At 38.3% G+C, this 23091-nt stretch overlaps 1 protein-coding gene across 1 annotated transcript in view; it reads left to right on the top strand.

Moving 5' to 3' along the window:
- Window positions 1–6491: 6491 nt before the first annotated feature.
- Window positions 6492–23091, top strand: part of TENM1 (teneurin transmembrane protein 1) — a 700775-nt gene continuing 684175 nt past the window's right edge. Inside the window, exons 1-2 of the mRNA XM_074360055.1 lie at window positions 6492–7087; window positions 22353–22419. The gene's annotated coding sequence lies outside the window, so the exon portion shown is untranslated. The remainder of the gene's footprint in view (window positions 7088–22352; window positions 22420–23091) is intronic.

Below are 23091 nucleotides of genomic sequence, written 5' to 3'. Positions count from 1 at the left end.
CAATGTAAAAATCAATTTCTTACTGTGAATCTAAGGACTGAGCCTTTAGGAATAGAAAACGACACTGATAGCAGGGAAACCACACACAGTATTAAGAAAAAACGATCAATGGTTGGCATTGGTCTCTGGACCCCTTTATAGTCTTTAAAATGTTTTGAAGACCCCAAAGTGCTGTTGTCTTTGTGAGTTATCTCTATTGATATTTACGTATCAGAAGCTAAAGCAAACAGAAATTAAATGTTTATGTACTGATGCACTTAAAATAATAATAATAAACTCAATACATGTTAACATTAATAAGATTTTCATGAAAAAGTACTATATTTTCCCAAACAATTACTGACAAGAGTTGTATTGTTATCTTTAATACCTGGCTTCATACAACATAGATAAATTCTCATATTTGTTTTTGCATTCAATTAATTGATGTACATTTGTAAGAGAATGTAAGTCAAAGGCAAATAATATCTTGGTACTATTGTGAAAATAATTTTGACTACACAGACACCCTAAAAGTCTCTAAGGAACCCCTAGGAGTCTCTGGACCAGAGAGAAGTCAGGAAGAATAAGGATAGAAAAAAGTTTATTATCTGGCAAGTATCAGAATTTGATTGATGCCAAGGGAAGAGCCATTGAACTGAAAATCAGATCATAGCACATCCTCCCACTTTCCTTAGGGCAAAATCCAAAATCCTTATTAAGGCCACTAAATACTTGTATGATTTGGCTCCTTTCTGCCTCTCCTTTCTCATCACTCTCTGCCATTCCCCCGCCACACACACATCTCTGCCCATACACTACTTACGCTCACTACACTCCAGATGCACAGGCACGCTTTGTTTTCCTTGACATTGAATGTTACTTCTCACGTAAAATACCACAGATTCCTTTCTCTGTACCTGTGATGCTAACTACTACTACTCATTCTACAGGCCTCAGATTAGTAGCCACTGCCTCATGGAAGCCTACCTAACCACTTCAACCCCAATCTAAAGTGAGTCTCCTCTGTTCTCTTGCCAATACTGTGTTCTTTTCTTTCAGAGCACTCATCAGTTTGAATTATGTATCTTGTTGTGGGATTGGTTATGTCCGTCTCCTGCCCGTGGACTCTAATCTCCACAAAGGCAAGAACAGGTATGTTTTCTTTACCACTGTCTTCCCAGTACTTAGCACTGAGTAGGCACATAGGAGGTATTCTATAAATCCTTGCCTAATAAAAGTATGAATGAGAGATACCTATGGGGGAGCCTGTTTCTTTAATCTGAGAAGAAATTATTCATGTTTATTGTGTTGCATGGAAATGATAACATCCTAGTTCCCAATTTTCATATAAAATGCATTTAAAATCTGTTTATGATAGACTATCCTAATAATTGTTAGCATCTAATAGCAATTGTTAATGTATGTGGCTATAAAATCTTATGGCCATTATTAAGCATGTGTTTTAGAAGCACTAAATGCTTTAGTTATTTCAATACAAATTAATAGTTAACTATAAGTCAATCATGATAATAATTCACTTAAAAGGTTATGATGATGAGGTCAAAAGTTAGAGAGAAGTTCAAGTGCACAAATGCCAACAGAACAATCCTAATTGTTCTATACTCTTCAAATTCTTTTTCTGGAGTGTAATTTCATCCCTCAAACAGAAATCATGGTACATTTTGAAATCAATATTTCTCTCCAACAACTGTGATAGTTAAAAAGTGCCAAAAAGTAATATTCTTAAAAGTATTTCCAATAAAAAGACAAACACTAGCATAAAGCCAGCTTTCAGATCTGCAAGGGAAGGCACTGTGTCATCTTTATGAAGGTACAAATTATTGTTATTGCCATATTTTTATGTGTATGCATATCAAATATAAGTGAATTTCATATAAATTAAAGACCAAGGTGTTATTCTTTTAACTGTCTATAATTTTAAATTTAGGCAATTATTTGAATCCCTTATAGCAATAGTACAAATGAATTGCCACTGCACCCTACTGAGAAGCCTTGGTTTCTGAAGGTTATGATTAATCTGTATTAGGGATACATTTTATTTTGAGAGGAAGGTACAGCAGCACTGATGGAACCCTTCCAATGAGATACTCTGTGTGAATGTACACTTCCATGAGCAGGGCTTGCTATATGGAAAACAAAGTAACTTGCTAAAGCCCAAAGTTTGAAAAAAAAAAAAAAAAGAAGTATTTTGCTTATCCTTAGAACTCTGGTCAGAGAAGTGGGTCCAGAGAATCCATTTGGATACTAAATAAGGGTAGGTAAAGAGAAGATTTTAATTGGCTTGTTGGTTATTCTCCTGGGCCTTACTTAGTTGTGTGAAAAATAATATCTATCTGTTATGAATAGATGGATGCAAAATAGTGGCCACAATGTGTTCACCTCCAGGCTCAAGTGAGCTTCCTCCAATGTGGCTGCCTTCCCTTGAGTGGCCCACAGCCGACCACTCCCTAGAAGTAAACTGGTGACTGCAATTTTACAACTCTTTTTACGGAAACTAGGTAGAAAATCATTAAGCTACCTTTCCTGCTTCCAGTCATTGTAGCCAAAAGTTGAGGTGTCAGCACCATTCATAATCTCTGGTAGTTGATCTCTGGATGACATTGTTATCAGTTGCAAAAGGAAATAATGGTTCACCACAACAAGTATGTATTGAAGATGTACCGTGGAAATCATCTTCCCATTAGACAAGCAACCAAACACAACTCCTTCATTTCAGATGGTTTACATTGATTTTCTTTATGTAATTGTTATTGGCTTTAGTTTTCAAATATTATTGTACTTATACTCTTACTTATGGGGGTACTTAGAAATAAGATTGAAATAAGTGATATTTTCCATTGTGCATTCTTTGCAGGAAATCCAACCTATGGATTAAACAAATACTTTAAAAAACAATCAAGGCCAGAACATCTAAATACTGTTCTCTGGGACTGAATTGTTCTAGGTACATGGTAACAGCCTTCATTATATGCTTGTTGATTAGTGAATTGTTCACAAATCTTTGAACATCTTAAGTCTCAATTTCTTTACCTATTCTCAGTGCTGGCACAGTTCCTGGAACATAGTAGATGCTCCATAATCATTTGCTGAATTGAACTTATGTAATTACATTAGTTCTGGGAATAAATGTATAAGGGTGTATGTGTGCCTGTGTGCAGTCTTTGTTAATGAAAAGGCATATCTCTTTTAAAATTCCTAGTAAATTATTTGAGTAATATAATCTAGGCAACTGGGTAACTGTCTTATACAGATTGCATGCTCCATTACAATTGGTTATATTTTCCTTTACATTGGCCATTCTGAAACTGACAATTTAGTGTGCCTTCTTCCTGGTATCCATACTTGAAATAGAAATTCTGGGTCCCTTGAGCAAAATGACTTGAAAATTCTGCAATTTCTTATTGCTTAAATGTGTCTAGGGAATCTCTAAGGTTGAAAAAAAAATGCTTTAGGATATCCACCTACAGTATCAGGCTATGGACCTCCAGAAGCCGTAAATTAGTTCTTCAGAAAGGAAGAAAAGTGACAGAGCCCTCTGTACTTTGGAATTAGAAAGGGAAATAGTGTTTTTGAATGAACTAAAGAGAGACAGGTGCAGACCAAATGAATTAAGGACTCTAGGGAGCTGTGGAAGATGGGTAAGGGAAATGAGATGGAAGAATGTGAGAGAAAACCTAAGGAGGAGGTGGTAGAGAAGAGAGTTTTTAAAAAATGATTAAACAGACTGCCAAATTGTCAGGACAGAAACAAGCTGAGTGTCCTTTCATGAAATCCCTGGGTATCAACTGTCCCTTCCTCCCTGTGACTTGGAAAAGAGTAACAGAGATCAGTGTGAGAGAGAGGATAATCATGGTTTTAAATTGTATATTCCATTTCCATGGCTGTTATGATTTGTCCAAGTCCCATTCTGCCAAGTTCTCTTTTCATTAATGAGGAGCTCTTTCTTGAATTGTTGGTTACAGAATTTCCTTAGACTCAGAGTGTTTTGACTCACTGGAGAAGGGACTGGCCAGATGTTTCTTTTCCTCCTTCTGGAACTCTTAGATGGGAATTGGGGAGGTATCCTGAAAGTATTTCCCTCCACAGTTCAGGGTGCAGGTAGTTCTTAATGATAAATCTTTCTTTTGTTTAGGAGATATCTCCTAAATACCTTAAATACATATGTGTTTTTGTTTCTTTATATGCGTGTGTGTGTGTGTGTGTGTGTGTGTGTGTGTGTGTGTGTGTGTGTACATATATTTGTTTTTGTTTTGTTTCGGAGGAGGGTAGTGGGTTTTAAGAAGGTTTGTTTACATATTGGTGACAAGACATAGGTTTTATAGCCAGCCCTCCCGCGTTGCTTTTTCAACCGCCCAACAGAAGGATGGTTCTGGAAGCAGTTGCTATCCCCCTACAGAGTCTGGTTGTCATCTTTTGTTTCTTTGTTGGCAGAGCGATGGGGTAGGGGTGGGAGGGGTGATGGTGAGTGGCAGGGATCCAAACGATTGTTGCCCGAAGCTGAAGGCAGTGTTTGAAAAGGGACGGTGGAAATAAACGTGCTCTTGGTTCCCCGATTCTTATCCTGAGAGTGTTCAGCACGCTAAATTTCTTCCCCTCGTTGGCGTGCCGGGCTTACAGTGCTCCCTCTTTGCTAATACCTGTATCAAAACCCAGGAAGATGGGAACACAGGTTCTGAGATACACCCCTGGCGTCACCCTGTACTATCTCCCTTTTAGGAAACAGAATCCGGTCCCCCTGCTCAGGAGCGCAGAGATCATCCAGCCCGGAAGCCGTCCTAGTGCAGCTGCCACCACCCAAGGAGAAGAACAGCTGGAAGCTTTGGTGAGCGCCCACCGCGCCGAGAGCAACTCTTCTCGGTAATTAGCGCCAGCCAAGGCTCCAAATGTGCCTTATTGCAACCCCTAGCGGGCTCTCAACTCGGCAATAGCTTCTTGCTTTCCTGTCCCTGCTCTAGCGGAGAAAAATTACAAAACGTGTGTGCACACATTCACATTCGCACACATTCACATTCGCACACGCCCTTCTTTCTTCACTCAAGAAAACCATCAGTAACGTCTTTTTCGTAAAGAAGATTCAACTCTGCGCGCTCTCTTTTCTTTACCTAGAGATTAGCAGTCCCTGCAAACATACACGGGGCTCTCTTTGCTGCTTTGCGCGCCCCCTACCTGCCTACGGCGTGGGTGGCGCTGGGGGAAAAGGGGTCTCGGAGTACGCGAGACTCCTGTTTCTCTAGTTGGTGTAGCTCCCCTGGCTCGGCACTTGGTATCTCCCACGGTCTAGCTCTTGCTGGGAAGCCGGGAAGGAGAAGGCGACTATGGGAGCCCTTCTCGAACAGGAGCCAAACTCCAATCGGGGGCCAATGTCTCCCACTTCAGACTCACATCTGGCCCAGCCGTGCAGATGTTGACGGCTGGAGAGTTCCTCCACGCGAGGCGCCCTAAATCCTGAGCATGCCCAGTAGGACTCCTTACGCTCCCGAAGCGAGTTTCTGGGCATGTAGAATCCGCTTTTCCGCTTTTTCGAGGAAGCTGAAGAGGGTGGAAAGGGAGGGATCCAGGGCTTGGGGCAGCGCGCTGGGTTCGCTCGGGTACGTGCCCTCGTGCCTGGCTGGGTGAGGGGCGGAGCCGACTGGGGAGCCCAGGGATCTGGGCAGCCAGGCAGGGCAGATGCTGGAGCGCTGGGCCCCTCTCCAGGGGAAGATTGTCCGCGCTGACCTGACACGCCGCCAGGAGGCTGCGTGTGGCCGGGCTTGGCGCGCTGGGGTCACACTGTCAGCGGGAGGCAGTCGGCGGTGCTCTCACGCGGACGGACGCTAGAAAGCTTGCGTGCGCTTCTCTTACGCACCACACTCAGGGGCTTGGCTTTTCTGGAAGGCGGGGGAGAGGGGAAAAGGAGGAACACAATTTCTCTCTCTTTTCTTTTTCTTTTTTTCCAAAGTTATACTGGCAAGAGAGAGACTTCGCATTTTCTAAGTCAGTCCTGAGGCTTTACACATCGCAGTAGTGATCGCTCTCGTGTGTGTGTGTGTGTGTGTGTGTGTGTGTGTGTGTGTATGTGTGTGTGTGGTGAGTGTGCAGCAGCGCGCGCGTTTGGTATGTCGTGACTATAAAACACGGTCCCAGGTTGATCTTTCGTTGACAAACACTCCTGCGAAGCCCCCACCCCACCTATCCCTTGGAGGAAAAAAATAGAAGCTGGTCCTGAGTGTCCCCTGGCCAGAAACTCATTGTGGTACGAAATCTAAATTTTGTTGATCCATATTTCCTTCCTCTGTTCCCACCCCCAGCTTTCTCCTTTCCTCTCTCCACCCTCTAACACCCTGGTCTTTCTCATCTTGACTTCCCTTCCTTTGCCCGCTACCTGCTCCCTCAGCCCTCCTCCTCCTTTTTTCCTCCCCCCCTCCCCCGTCTCAGCTGCGGCTAAAACCTGGAGTCTTGGGGAAAAGGGAGGAAAAAAAAAAAAAAAAAAAAAACCCTTGGCTGTGGAGCTGTCAAACCGGGCATGCTCAGTAGACAGGGCAGGTTTTTTGGTCTCGAGTAGCGGAGAAACATTTTTTGCACCACCGCGACCAGCCTTAGAGCGCGGCGGCGGCGGCCACGGCAACATCAGCACAGCCATCAGCCGTGCAGACGCCCCGCACCCGGGAGCGCGGCGGGCTCCGGCTTAGTCCGGAGTTCACCTCCGAGTGCCCCGGGGGCTGAGCTCACCCCTTCTGCTCGCACACACACGCACACTCTCTCTTTCACGGACACACACGCGTATACACACTCTCGCACACACGTACGACCCCGGGCGCAAGCACCTTCCTGGCAGCTGATCGTCCGCTGGCGCGGTAGTAGCCAGGTTCGGTCCCTGCCCCCGGCGGCTGCCGGCTGAGAGCACCGCCGCCGCCAGCCGGAGGAGAGCGATGCCGGGGCCCGAGCGGCAGCTCGAACAGTAATGTGGATTTACAGTCATTTCCCGCAAGAACCGGCTGAGACGCCTGAGGTCCCGGGCACGGGCAGCGCCCGGCGGGGCTGAGCACCTGGCGAGGGGGCGGGGGACAGCACCTAGGGACGCCACCGAAACTTGCGCCTGGACTAGGTAGGTGCGTTGCTCCCGGCCCCCACCTCCCTTCCTCTGGCTCGCGGCCCCCACCCCCACCTCCCACCCGAAGGACTCCGGGCGAACTTCGCCCCGAGGCTGCAGGCGACGGATGGCGGCTCCTAGCAGTGAGCAGCGGGCTGCATCCTCTCTGGGAGTCCTGTCCGATGTGGCAGGACCTCCGCCCCTTTTTCTCTCGGTCTCCGCCGGGCCCGGGGCTCTGGACCACCGAGGGGAGATGGGAGGTCGGCCTTGTTCGCAGTTGAAGCTTTCAGCGGGCCCTGGGGGCGCTGCCCTTCAAGGGCTCAATAGGCTTCTCAGGCGACACTTTTGCCAACCAACTCCTTCGGTTCTGAAAGGGGGGCCCTCGCCTCGGCTCTCGCGCAGAGCCCCGGCGCTCTAACAAGTGGACCTGGACGCTGGGGAGGGGGGTCTCTGTCCGAAAAGAGACAAGGGGGCGCCTCTCTTCCAGCATCCTTCCCACCTGGAACGTCTGCCAGGGGCTCGGCCACTCGGGTCCCGCTCCTGCCGTCTGTCTGAGAGATGATGCCCAGGGGCTAGGACGCACTTTAGTACCTGTTTGCTTTTGAATTTCTTTTTGAGCCTCACTCGGGGATCCCAGGTTCCGGGGAGAACTCCAGGACCTCCTTGTAACCTACGTTTGGGGCTCCACCCGATACGTCCTCCGTACACCCCAATCTTTGTCAAGAGATAAGTCATTACGCAGCAGTTGGTGCTCTGGGAGCCGTCGATGTTGGCTTTAACCACGCGCTCAGCCGCGCGGGTTTGTGTGTTTTCGCCTTTCATCCTGAAACATGGTACCGGCAATCTAGCAGCGGCCAGCTCATTTGCGGGGTGCCAAGTACCCTCTAGGTATGCCTAGGGAAATGTACCCTTACTTTCTTTCACTCCTCAACGGGCGGATTGCCAGTTCAGTTTTAGGATGGTTTTCCTAGAGGTGGAGAGGGGAGACTGTTTAGAGCTACATGGTGAGTGGATGTGTTTGCAGTCGGGAGTGTATTTAAACATTTCAGCAAACCCAGTGCAGCCGGTTGTTTACAATTGCGGAGGCAGACGATCTCACTCCACTAGTAGATGTCGTCTCGACATCTATTTCGCCACCGGGAGAGTAGGGGCGGGGGCGGGGGCTGGTTTGCAGCTCGTGCTTGCCGTCCTCAGCTTCGGATTTAGCAGATCTGCACCACTGCTACTGGCGATATGCTAATATGGGTAGGTCTTCAAAAATGAAGCAGTTGGTCTGGAGACGCCCAGAACTTTCCCGTTTTTTCCCTGCATTGTTAATCTGGAGGTGTATTTGAAGTGGCCCGAAGAATTACAAAAAGAAGTTCCCAGTGCCATAGAAGGGAAATTAGTAGCCACTCGGTTTTAGAAACCAAAAGAAAACGAAACACCCCAGTGGATCCTAATAGGTACTGTTAGATTAGCATTTAATTGATCGCATTTGTGGTAAGGGTCACAGACAGCTTCCTTGAATTTTAGATTGTTGTTCTATTACTAAACTGATAAACCAGGCTGCACTACACTGTGAGACTCAATCGCTACTCTTTTAACCTGTTTGGGGAAAACATTGCAAATGTCTACTCCGTTATTATCTTTTGGCCGAGGTATCTTGGTGCATCTTCTTAGTCCGAAGACTTCCGATTTGGAGAATAGGGTACTCCAGGGCTGCCAAGAAAGAGTACAGTCTAAGAAGAAAAGGCTTTTTTGTTTTTTTTTTAATTAAAAGGCGTTCCACAGCTTTACAGTCTGCTCCATGATTACCTAGCATTTGTTAACTTGCTCACTGCCCCCCCTCCACCTTGCTCTTAATATCTGCACCGTGGGGAAAAATGAACTTTCATAAGGCATAGTATGACCCTTTAAGTAAATAACTGGAAAAACAGAGTCCTAGTTTTGCCATTTTTGTCCAAGTTCATAAGTTTTTATGTGTGTGTGATGTGTTAATAATTTACTATTGCAAAGTTTTTTTAAAGGGCAGTTAAAAGCTTTCAAATATGCCAAAGTAATGTTGAAACCTTTCAATGATAATAAAAGGAAGTCACAAGATGCATTTGAAAAGGGGTTCAGTTAATTTCTAAAATGAATCCATGCTCTCAATATTATTTAAAAGTTTTCAGATTGTCTCCCAGAATGTTTTTGAAAAACAGGTGTTTCTGGAAAACAACGTTTGCATAATAAAACTAATAGAGTCTAGTACCTGGAACCATGCCAGACAGAGAGTAGAAAAGGAGTATTTTTTGAGTACATGAATTAGTATTTATCACTAGTTCTAGGTCCAAATTATGAATTAAGAACAGGCATGTCATTTGTCAAAATATGCAATGGAGCTGAAGGAAAGAATGCTTTGTAGAATAATTATGCTGTAAGGGTGGTTAAGTGATATTCCAGATATTCAAACAGGTAGATGTGTTAAAAAGTAAAATCAAATTATATGTAACTACCATCTCTTTCAAAGGCCTAATTTGAAGTCTGAATACTCTCAAGGTCTCAATGTTTTACTTAAGCTATCGTATGTGTAAATAAAACGGGCATGATCGTTGTTTCCTGTATAGTCATTGTGCCTTTCTGATGGCTCTAATACAAAGATTCTTGCTGAAGCAGAACAGTCTAACATTCAAGTTTATTCTGTACAATATTACTTTAAATTTTCAAACTGCAAAATATTCTTTTGATATGTTGCCTCTGAAAACAGAAGGCTTAGTGGAACTTTATTTTCCATGATAGCCTTAAAAACTTGGAAGTGCTAAGAAGTTTCAGTATTAATTAACATAACCATTTTTTTTTTCATCTTATGTTAGAGATAGCAATTAGAATTCATGTAATTTTTACTTGAAGCTTGCTTTTCCCGATAGTCTATCAGTTGTAGTTTTCAGTATAGTTATCAAGTACTTGGTGTAGATTATGGTTAATAAATTCCCTAAGGTTTCCCAAACAAGTGATTTATCTATCTATTTACTTACTTACTGACCTGAGGTCACAAGAAGACCAGTACTTTGAATACTTAATGCAATGATTAATTTTTTAATGAAAACAAATTTTCTTATAGTATTCACATATTTGTTCTCTCTCTCACGCAGACACATGCGCACACACACACGCACACGGACACATACACACTTAGAAGCAATCTCATAAGAATGCCATGCATTAGATATAAAACATGTATTATAATTTTATTGATTTATATATATATTTAAAATTCCTGTTGATTTATCCTTAAAAGTAGTAATCCATGCGTACTTAAAAAAAAAGAAGCTTCCCATCCTTTACCATTTGGAAGAAAGGTTTGAACTGGATTATTAGCACAACTACAGGGAGATTAAATGATGAAGAATATTGTAAGGGATAATATTTAGCAATTATGATCAACAGCATATATCCACAGCTGGAAATATAGCTGCTGATTATAAAAAATTAAAAGGAATCAGATTTCAGAACTGTTCCCATATACAAAAACTGCTTTAAATCATTTGCAGATTCTGAGTATTAGATTAAATCACTATTTTGAATAGAGATTACTCTTTATGTTTCCTTTCCCTAAATGGTAAAATATTCTGAATCCTGACTTAATATATTATTTCTTTTCCTTTCTGTTTTCCTTCTTTTTTTTTTTTTTTTTTTAGAACTGAGGAAAGTAAATATCAAATAGAAGAACCAGCTAAAATCATACTTAGTTTGAGCAGGTGAATGCTATTAAAGGTTTCACATAGCTTTTGATTATTCCTAACAACCTTGATGGTCCAACCATATGTTCCTCTTCGTATGTGGTACTCTGTTATGACAGTTTATATAATGTATAGAGATTTTGTAGTTTGCTAGATGTTCTATGGTACAATTTAGCAAGACCAATGAAATTGCTTACATTTGGAACCCCTGAAAAATTGGGCTGAGGAAATGGGAATATGATAACATAAACTGAAAATTGTTTTATAACAATATTTATATCAATTGTACTGCTAACATTTCTATATACAATCAAAGCAAATTAGTTTTAATTGGAGATAGTAAATATTTTTACAGTTGATGTTGGATTACTAATGTTTTAAAAATAATAATTTAGAGTCTGATAAATAAAGCCTGTTAAATTCTTATGTAACTTCAGGACTCATTTGTAGACCAGGAAGTATAATCTTGGATAATTTACAAATTAAAAAAAAAAAAAATCTCACTTTTACTTCCTGTCCAGGTCTCCACTTTAGGTAAACAATAGCATATGGTGAAACATGCATATATGCCAACTAACCACTATCTCTTGGATGATGTTTTCAATGTGATGTAATGATTCTGAAATATTGGATTCTCCATTCCCACCTACTCTAACTGTATGAGTAGAGAAGGTAATTGGAAAATGGACACAGGAAAATGTGTTAAATCATCTCATTTCATATCAGTGAATCACACCCTGTGAAGCTCTTAGTCGGAGCCTCCATATCTGTGTTTATGGTAGGTATGTGCCAAGATTAATATTTTTTTCTGGGTACTTATGACAGGTCTCTATGGCTGTATCTAGGGGACACCCAAATATATGAGTGAAAAGTTCCGTCAACCATCCAGCTGTTTGGGGTGATGCAAACAAACATCTGGTTGGTTGAGAGAATTTTTTACTTAGTCTCTGGATGTTTTGGAGTCATGTAAACTGGATTATTAGCACAACTACAGGGAGATTAAATGATGAAGAATATTGTAAGGGATAATATTTAGCAATTATGATCAACAGCATATATCCACAGCTGGAAATATAGCTGCTGATTATAAAAAATTATAATCAGGCTGATGAATCTTAATGTCTATGTCAAAAAAAGAAAAACATAAAATGAAACACTTTAAAATACACATAGAGTACCTCAGACACTCTTGGGTTACTGTAAAATATGTAATGAACTAAATGCCATCCTGAATCTACAGCCTTCTATGAAATGTGTAAGGAGATGTTGCTTACATTCCTCAGCAATGACAAAAACAGAAACACACTGGCCTTTTCAACAAGCCAGGAAATAAAACACTTTAAATTCAATTCTGCCTCCCCTCTTCGCTCCCAGTATTGATTCATCGGTTTAAAGAAATCAATTTAAAGAGTTTGATATTTTGGCTTCTTACAATTTCCTGCACCTCAGTTTTCACCGATTCTTCTACTGCCATGGAAACTAGATGGGACAGACAGCTGGGAGTCACTAATTCAGGATGGGAACCTGTTTGTTAATTTAATTACATGTCAGGCTGTTGGTCCCTGAAAGTAACTGTAAAAGGCTGGGGGATTGAATTTGCAAGCAATAAATGATTAAGCAGAACAAAAATCTGTGCCATCTCTGTCATTTTCCTAAAGATCGTACTGCAACCCTCCATGTCCCTACTCAAGCAGTTCTTTAAAAATAATCACAGAAATAGAGGTGTGATTTGTTCATTCCTATTGGTATTTATGTGTATGCTGCTGCAGAGCGTTTTTTGTTCTATGAGGACATTCACAGCTGTAAAATAGTTTCATAATAGATATTACATTGAAAATACATGTTCATTCAAATTATGATTTTGTAGACTTTGAAGAAGCCTAGTTAGAGATCATAGTAAAGTTAAATATAAATAATGCTGGAATTTTCCAGTAAGATTAATTATTTTCCCTTTTCAAGTATAAAAGCAATTTTATTAAAATATTGTGCCCCACTTTTTTTTATTACCGAGACCAAATGGATTTGAATACATTTATTTGAAATCTGTAAACTCTTATATTACCCATCAGCATAAACCATATTGATTGTTTTAATTTTAATTGACTAAGTTGTCAATTGATAAGTAGTCAACAATGAGGAAATTGCCTTTAATGTTTCTCATATTCTGTTGTAACATTTTTGTTTCTGATTATGACTTACAAAATTGAATTTTGGGATCACAAACTCTAATATGAGCTGAATTACAATCCATGTTAAGCTTTTTGCAATATTATCAGCTATGGGTTCTGATAAACTAATATTTTTCCCTGAATTTATAGCTGTAAACAAATTTCTATATTATGGCTAGGAAAGAGTGATACCCAAAAAGGATTGTGATACGGAAAAAAAAAGAATGGCTATCTAAATCTGTATCTATATTTATATGTCACCAGGTAATTTTCTGTTTTAGAGTGACTAGAATTTCAAAATATAAATGTCTCAGACAGAATTATTAAAGATAGACTGAAGTAGTGCTTTAAAAGTTTAGTAAAAATCATTTTCATTTTTACATTTTAGAGAACATTTTTAATATCAGGATCCAGTTTTGGGGTATTGAATTGCATATGTTTTGTTAATTGGTTTATTTTTGTTACTTGAGCTATATCTGAGTAAATATACTATAATATCTGAGTAAATCATGAACAATTCTGTCAATCAGCATTATTGAACATGTAGATTTCCTAGTATCTATCTATGTCATATCTTCTGTGTCATGTCGATTTCCTCTAACCTTTCAGCAGATGCTTGGCCTTTGGGTGTACAGTGAAAAAACATTAGTTAATCATCTGGATAGTTTCAAAGATCTGATCAATGAATTTTAACTGTTTATCCAAATGATGGTGTGGAGTTAGTTATAGCCTCAGTTTTACTTTTAAAATTACTAAATATTTACTTTTAAATTTTTTTCCTATTTAGATGAAAGGTACTGTAAATATTAAGAATAGCTGATTGCAGATATATATATGTGTGTGTGCATGTATATGTGTGTGACATTCAGTAAACCCCTATATGGTTTTATCAAAGGAAATTCAGTTTCATTTTAATGTTTGGAATCACAGCTCAGTGTTTTTAGCTGCCTGTATGAATGAGGGTTTTTAAAGCAGCCAAAATAAAAGTACATTGCTATCAGTTTGCATACTTCAGGGAAAATCTGATCGCAGGCTAAGGTCAAGGAGAAAATTTCCCAGTTGCATGGTTTTGCATAATTGGTGGATTCTAAGTGTTTATATTACTTCTAATGCCTCTGTGTGGTTTAGACACCTGTCAAAGAGAAGGTGCCAGATTAGATGGACAATTGGTTTATTAGATGTTGCAATCCCTGTGTCCCAGCTGCATATAGACATTTTAAGAAAACTCTTCAGTTGTTCAGAGAAATTAGAAAAAGATACTGCAGATGGCCTATCTCAGTAATCCAGGTTTTTTCAGGTATATTTAAAATTAAATGTCCTAAGAGATGATTAATTCAGCAAAGTTATTGATAATGAACTCATCTTATGCTACACATCCTTTGCACCTATGATGATGCCTTATTAAAGGTGTCTTAATCTTGCTAATTACCACCTGTGTTTAAATATAGAGGTGTATAAATACACTACAACCACACAGTGGCTGGAAGCTTTCTAAACCTGAAATGTTCCTAGCTAACTCAATTGCTATCAACAAAATGCTTCTGATCAACATTTTGAATTTATACTCTGTGCGTTACCTCTTGCTTTAGCATTAATGATATTCTTTTTTAAAAGCTGCTCTGTTTAAATGCAAGCATTTGAATGATATTGGTGTGTGATCTTCTGTTCTATTAACTAGCCCCCAAATATGTTTGTGTTTATGTGTGTGGGGATGGAATTTTTTTTCTAAAGGAGTATTTAAAGTATATGTACATTTTTGACATGGATTTTTCAAGCATCATTTACAGAAACATGCAAGGACATCACCTGTTTGCTTACTGTATGCTTGAAATGAATATATTTTTATGATTGTGACTCATATCTTTAGAGCGTTAAGCGATGTAGGGAAGCATTGACAGAATTGCTGTGCAGGTCAAATGAGAAACTCCTTTTATTAATTTCACTAATGAGATCTAGTGACCTCTCAGGTAGAAGGCTGTGCAGTTGATTGGCCAATTGATACCTATCTTAGACTTGAGAAGACTCTTTGTACCTTGAAATATCAGTAAAATCACTCTCATTTCTTCCTCCCTCCTTCCCTTCCTTCCTTTCTTTCTTGATCTTTCAACTATTTCCAAGACTTGTGGTAGTATATAGATTTATGTGAAAAGAAGTTCTGTGACATTCACTAAACTTTTGGGAGAGGTTAATCTTTTTATTCTTTTTCTAAATCTGACCAATTCCTTAGGTATATCCTAGCAAATTATAAGTATAATGTGAAATATTACTTTTGTTTCGTGTTGGCTCATACATTCTTTCAATTATCTTAGGTTGGAGCTAAAATAACACACCAATTTTCTAGGTTGGTACCCTTTATTACAGATTTATTCTGTGCACACATCCATACATTGCCAGTGCATTTGTGATTAATCTTTCACGTTTAGTCTAATAAAATGTCAACACTTAGGTGTGACACCGTTTATTTTTGGTTTCAAATACATGAAGTGTTAACACAGGGGTGCTACTTTTTTTTCTTTGTTTTGTTCTTTTCCTTTTTTTTGAGATTTTTGCCTTGTTGAAACATTGGACAACTTGTGAAAGTGAAGTAATTTTAATATAAACAATTAGAATTCAGTGCAAGGGAAATATTCTAAGGGTAATTTAACACAAAATAGAGAAAAATTTAGCAATATATTTCTGTTAAACATGAAATAAAACATGTTTAAGAAAATATGTAAAACAGCAATAGACTTAGTAAGAAGAGAACTCTGGTCCCAGATATTTAACAAAATACTTGAGATTGCTTTGTTGTTGAAAAGGCAGAAGAAGAAACAATGTTTGCACAGAGCTCTGAGACAATGAGTCTTGAAATCGCAAGTGTTTTCCACAAAGACTCTCCGAGTCTCATGGAGTAGCTTCTTTTTTGTTTTTTACTGAATACTTCTGTATTACACAGTTTTTGTTATACATCATAAAACAATCTTCATGAAGAAAAAAACTTTATCTGTTCAATTATTCATTCATTCACCTAAATTTTTTAAATGACCCTGTTTACTCACTGATGGAAAGACATCAAAAAAACTTACTATCTATTGAGCGGACTGACATGTAAGCATATTCTTTTGTAACAGATGCCCTAGAAGAGGAATAATTAGAATGTTTTGGAAGCTCAAAGGTAGATTTAACTTTATAAAGGGTAAGTCATTTGAATTGGCTCTTAAAGAATAGGTAGGAATTTTTTAGTCAGAAGATACGGAGAACCACATTCTACATGGCTAAAAGATTGTGAAAGGACATACCAACCCAGAAAAATAGAGTGTCATTTTATTTCCTGCCCAAGTCTGGGGAACAGACGTCAGGGATAATGTCTTATTTTATTTCCTTCTATGTGCCTGACACACAGAGGGTGCTTAGTACATGTTTGTTGAATGAATGAATGTGTTAGGGTTTTCACGCATGGAGAGTTATACTGGGAAATGGTGGTTTTTCTGATGTTTATCCAAAATCATACAATGTACTGCATTGTAGCAAAAGCTACTGAATTAGATGAGAGGCTTTAAAGTTGCGGGGGTGGGGAGCAACTCACCAACTTTGAGTTTTAGAAAGATGACACCTGTATGAAGGATGGATTGAAGTGCATTAAGAGTAGTAGCAGTGAGACATTAAGGAAAACTTTGAGGGCCATTCATAAGGTAACATTTGATTATATTTATGGGCTGAGGGAGAGGGGGAGTTGACACTGAGGCTTTGGGATCGGGAAATTGTGTAATGCCATTAGGCAACATAGGGAGCACAGAAAAAGTCAGTTTTGATGGGGATAATGAGGTCCGGTTTGCATTTATTTAATGTGAGACACTATCTAGACATCCAGATGGAGATGATTTGTCACAGATGGAAATTACAGATCTGAAGATCAGGCCTAAAAGTAGAGATTTGTATATCATCAATCAATGTAGTAGTTGAAATCATAGGAATAGGAAGGTGAGTTCATCTAGGAAGTGTATATAGAGTAAGAAGAGAAGGAAAGATGAAATCTTGAGACACACTGAACTTAAGAGGTTGGTGAAATAAGAAGAGCCTTCAAGAGAGAGCAAGTCAAGAATAAGGTCAGAGAGATAGTAGGCAAACCAGGAAACAATGAAATAGAAGCTAAGGGAGGAAAGGATTTTATTAGTGCCATATGGGCCAAGGCATGGAGAGATAATTCATAAGCGGAAATTAAAATGGCTAATAAATGTGAAAAAAACTCAGTCTTCAATAATCAAAATAAATGCAAATTAGAAACAATAAATACAAGGGTTTTTTTTGTTGTTTCACACCTGACATCCAACCAATTAACAAACATTGTTGACTCTACCTTCAAGCCATGTCCTCTGTTTGAATCATTTTCTCCTCACTCATCCTTAGTATTTTAGACCAAACCTCCATCATCTCTCACCTAGACTACTGAAATGCCTCCTAATTGATGCCCTTACATGCATTTTCCTCCCCATATATTTTTCTCCACACAGCAACTAGGGTGATCCTTTTAAAAAATAAATAAGATCTTGCAGTCTTCCGACTCTCTGCCCTCTGATAGCTGGCTTTGTCACACTTAAATTAAATTAAAAAAAAAAAAACTTTAAAAATCTTTACTATGTCTTACACAGTCTTGCAGGATCTGGTCCCTGACTGTTTATCTGGTCTCATATCTTACCATTCTTCCCACTAAACCTTGTTCATAACATTCCAGCCACACTGCCTTCCGTTTTGGTCCTAAAACATGCTGTGCATTTTTGTCTCTCACGGCCTTTGCACTTGCTGTTTCTTCTTCCTGAAATGAATTTTCTCTAAGATTTCTACAGGTTTACTTTATCACTTCATTCAAATCTTTGATACAATTTTCCTTCATCAAAGAGACCTTCCCTGGCCATCCTACGTAATGAATCTAATTGTGATTTTTTATTTTCTATGCCTTTATCCACTTCTATTTTTCCTGATATTACTCATCACTACCTGGTGTCACACTGTATTCTTGTTTATTTAGATTTATCAAATTTACTAATATATTAGCTCCCCGCGGGCATGGACTTTGCATCTGTTTTGCTCACTACTGGATCCATATCACCTAGCACAGTGCCTTGTACACAGCAGCTGTTTCATAAGTATTGGTTGAATCAATGAGTAAATAATAAGGACATGATGAAATGTTAATTGGTATAGATTTGGCAGTTTGCCTCAAAAGCCTTAAAAATGCTCCTACCATTTGACCCAGTAATTCTACTTCTAAGAATTTATCTTAAAGAAATAATGTGAAGGGCAGAAAAGGCTTTATTTGCAAAGATTTTCACCAAGTGTTATTTGTAATAGTGGAAAAAATGAAAGAACTTAAATGTTCAACAAGGGAATCGCTAAGTGATTTATGGTACGTTTAGACAATTTAGTAATTTATGGCCATTAAAGATGATATTTACAAATATTTTATGATAAAATGAAAATGTTTATGTTATACTATCAAGTGATAAAGCAGGATACAAAATTATATCTACCCAATATGTAAGAAAGAAAGAAAAGGACTGGAAAAAGATGCACAAAAGTGCTAAAAAATAATTATATCTGTTTGGAGGAGGTGGATAGTAGGTGACATTTTTCCTTTATGCTTTGTGCATTTTTCAGATTTTCTATAATAAGTCTGTATAACTTTCATTACAGAAAAAAATACATTTATGAAACAAAGAGGAAACAAAAACAAATATAAATATTGGCACCTTAGAAGTGTGGTTTAGATAATAAACAACAAGGAGGATAAATCTGTTCTCGAGAGATGGTGCTGGAGGGAGAGGAATATACCAGTTGTAATTGGGGCCAACTGTTCTCTGGTTGCTTTATTTTGAAGAGGTCTACGGATAGGGAAAATAATTGAGATCCAGTGATCCAATCTGGTCTTCACTCACTGGAGAACCAAGGATGGTTGAGTTTATCCTGTCAGGATTTAAACAGGATGTTCAAGGGAGATTAGGCAAGTTAAAACTTCTTCATATTGCTGTGGAAAGCAGTAGCAATTTGCTTCATGTAAAACGGAAGTGATTGCTTACTATATTTCTTCATGTCATGTAGTAAAAACAATTAAGTGAAGTTAGACTATAGATTACTTGGCTATTCAGCCACAGTCACCTATAATGGAAGAGAAGAAAAACAGCATTGAAAAGTTTTGGCAGGTCTCATCGTTAGGAATGCCTGTATTGCCAGGAAAGAAAAGAAGCCACAGCCAATAATGTAAATCTAGAAGTTCTCTAGGCCCTGAGGAAGAAAGTGACAGTGCAAAATGTTGCAGCATTAATTGTCGGAGGGCACTGATCATTGTAATGGGGAAACTGTCTCTGTTACTAACACAATTATTTTCTATAAGGTTTTTGAGTAAGTGTCCCATTAGAAAAATAGCATTAGGGTTTTCAAAGCATGTGTAGCAATATGTAAAGATACACTCATTAGTAAAATAAAGTGTGATCTGTATGTAGTCCAAAGTCCCTTGAAAATAGAGATAGTGTTAATATAGGTGTTATAGTTATAATTAGTTTATAATTGAGTAATTATTGAAAAAAGTTTAAAAAGTCCCATTTTCTAAATGAATAGAAATTATACTTCTAAAATGCATCTGAGAAAGATATCTATCCATACACACATATATGGATATCCATATAATGTATATATTTTTTGAACCAGACTTTTAGACCCTTTTTCTGCTCACCTCCAATTTATGCGTTTTATCTCCATAGGCAATCTCAGATGATAGTTTCATTTTAAGAAGCTGAGAGCTGAAAGATAAAGAATAGTATTCTCTATGTGGGACCAAACAAGAGTCAGTGGCACTAATTAAAGTTTGAGTTAGATGACCTCTTAATGAGCTGTTCAGATTTGGATTTAGGACTCTGCCTGCAGGCTCTAGCCTATCTCCAAGACCAATAGTTCTGTGAGGTGCATTTCTAACATTTGTGGCTCCTGCTGGTGTGCATTATTTGGTTGCACTCAGTGATGGTCCTGTGAAACATTCTAACTTTTCTTCTCTTAAAGAGTAGCTAGCCCTCATGCAGTATTAACACAGTCAACAGTGTCTTTTGTGGAAATGAGTTCTTGAGTAGAACAAAGAGGTAAAAGGTGAGGGAAGTTGTGCATGTTGGGAACTGATAAGTGATGACAAGTAACCTGGGATATTTTGTATAGATCAACATGTGAACTGGACCTCTCTAATCATAAATGGGAAGATAGACTCCTAGCAGCTTCAGTCTGAAGACAATTGAGAAGTGAGCAGAGAAGAACTATATGATTTTAAAGCCCTCTTGCTTCCCAGTCCTCTGTGTATCTCACCCAGGCAAAATGCTGCACGTAGGCCAGTCTATTTTTTAAAGCAATTTTTCTAGCTGCCTTGCAGAATCAGCCTGTTGGGTACGAAGCCAATTTCTACAGACTTGTTCTGGTATATGTGGCAGAAGAGCCAGAAATATTTTTTGTAGTCTAGATCTAAGTACTTTCTGAAATGTCTTCCCTTGAAAGATTCAAACTTAGCACCATTATGGAACTACATGAACACTTGAGCAGAACCATGTCTTTTTTGAGCAACGCTAACAGTGATGAAAAATGCACATTGGGCAATTAGATTGCAACTAATCAAGAGCACCACTTAAGTCTATTATGAATGATTTATATATAGTATATTGGATATAGAGATCATTAGTAATAATATAATAGTCTATTATCACTGTAAGGTCACCTTGGTAAAAGGTGACTATAATGTTATTGACCTACATTTAAAAATAATTACATTTAGATATCGTCTTCTGTCTTGATTTACTGTGTAGAAATTTTAAGTTGTTTGCCCTTATTACTGAGATTTTGCCTCAAATATAAAAAAAAGGTTTGGGAATTACTTGATTGATAAATTGGGGCTATCAGGTTAATTAAGTGCCAATCATAAAATATTGGAATGTTAATCTTTTCCTTTTTCTTTTGCTTTAATTCACCACACAGCCTTTTCTAAAATGGGTTTTTGAAGAATCTAAAACATAGATCCTTTTAATATATGGGTGATATAGTTTCATTTTAGAAAAATTGCAAAATAATGTGCTTTTTTGTTTATCAATATATTATTAACATATTTCTATGTCAATAAAATATATATGTATACACACACACATATTCAGAGACAGAGATACAGAGAGAGACAGAGACACAGAGAGGTGAAAAATTTTGTAATTCTCCCCTTCCCCAACTCTTCAAAGCAAGTACAACTTGCTTTAAAAGCAGCAAGTTAAAGCCATAGGTAGAGATGATAGGAATAACAATTAATATCCTTACGGTTCCCATTATCATATTTAATGGCTTTTTAGTAAGACATCATGTTTTTCCTTGATTTAGTTAACCAAGCACCAATTATTGGGCATTTAGGTAATTTCCAATATTTATTATAAAAAAATGAAAAAGTTCTTATACATACTTATTTGTGTACATCTCTGATAATTGCCTTATAAATGTATAAACATGACAAAATAAATATATAAACATAGAGTAAGTAGATTGAAGGGAACACATGTTTTTAAAGCTTTTGGTATCTACTGACAAGTTGCCCTCCAGAAATACTGTACCAATTTACATTACAGTGGAAGGATTTTATAAAGTTCATATGTTAAACATCTGTGTGACTTCATATTGAGCACTATATGTATCAGAGTGAGAAGTGTATCTGTCAAGTTGTGTAAATTAATGGGGATCATTATAGGGTACACTTCTTGCCCTATTGGCCAGTACCAAGTGTGGCATATGGAGACAGTCAATTTTATAACTTGAATAGGGAAGTCATGTAGGACTTTGGAAACCAAAGTGAGGGGACATGGATTCTAGTCCTGGCTTTGCCGCTAACCACATATGTGATTTTGTGCAAGCCATTTATAATCTCTCTGGGTCTCAATTTCCTAATTCTATAACAGGGTTGTTTTGAGGATTAAATGAAATGTGTATATGAAGGTTTTCTGTCAATTGTAAAAGACTGCCTTAATATAAGAGATTACAATTATTATAAATTATTTACATTGGTGAAAACTTCTTGAAACTGTGGGCATTTCATCTCAAAATGAATGGTATATTGAGTGAAAATTGAATAATATTAGGTTGGGAGAGTCTTTGGGTGAGAATTCCATAGCCCTCCAGGTATACTCATCCATAATTAAGAAATTCTTTATTAGCAGTGTAGTTAATGCAATTGTTTGAAGTTTCATAAAGACCTTCTAAGAAACTGACTCCTTTATCCCTTATGAATTGCAAAATGAAGTCTTATATTCACAACTCCCATGCCCACTCCCAATCCTACCCCACATGTCTCTTCCTTTCCCTCATATAGGGACTGCTTTGGACTTGCTGGTACATATGTTTGAAGGATAATTTGGCCTAATTTGTTTACAGGAATTACAAGGGTGACCTTTATTCAGCTGTCTCCTTTTTGATTCCCATAACTTCTGGATCTCTCAAGGTATGTGCATTCTACTGAAATTTACTTTGTGAGTTAAACACATAGGTATATAATGTGAAAAGAATGGAATGTTCCACATCTTTAATCAGTTATATTTATTAAATGCCATGTAAATGAAATGCATTGTTTTAAACTTTAAAAAACTCATTTGGCCATTGTATAGATAAGCTTGTGTCTGTACTTCATAACTGTTTGCATCTTTGCAAACCCAAATGTACAAGCTGCCTTCTGTATTTGAATGATTCTGTGATCTTTTCCACATATAGTTACTAAAACCAAGAGACTCCCTAACTAATGAAAATACCTGCAGACTATGAGGGAACAACAGTGGCCAATGAGGATGTTTGCAAAACCGTTTAATAGTTATCATTGACTGCAAATAAACATGGCATTTCTCCATATCAATGGCAAAAATATTTCCACTCAGATAATTTTACTGACAAAACAAGTATTTGCCTCCCGAAATGAATGTATCAAATTTTTAGGAAAATCTAAGTAAAATATCTGTATTGTCATGGTATTGCATTCACTTATTTACTCTCCCATTTTTCCTTCCTTTCATTTGTTGAACCATACTGGGTGAAAGTTAATGTGTCTTTTCTTTTGGTAAATGTGCCAATGAAGATAGAAGTCACCTGTAATACTGAGAAAATGATTGCTTCTATATTCAGT

The sequence above is a fragment of the Camelus bactrianus genome, chromosome X (assembly GCF_048773025.1).
Source record: "Camelus bactrianus isolate YW-2024 breed Bactrian camel chromosome X, ASM4877302v1, whole genome shotgun sequence".
NCBI classification, from domain to species: domain Eukaryota; kingdom Metazoa; phylum Chordata; class Mammalia; order Artiodactyla; family Camelidae; genus Camelus; species Camelus bactrianus.
The sequence above is the reverse complement of the archived record's forward strand: the minus strand, read 5'-3'. Positions and strand labels throughout refer to the sequence as shown.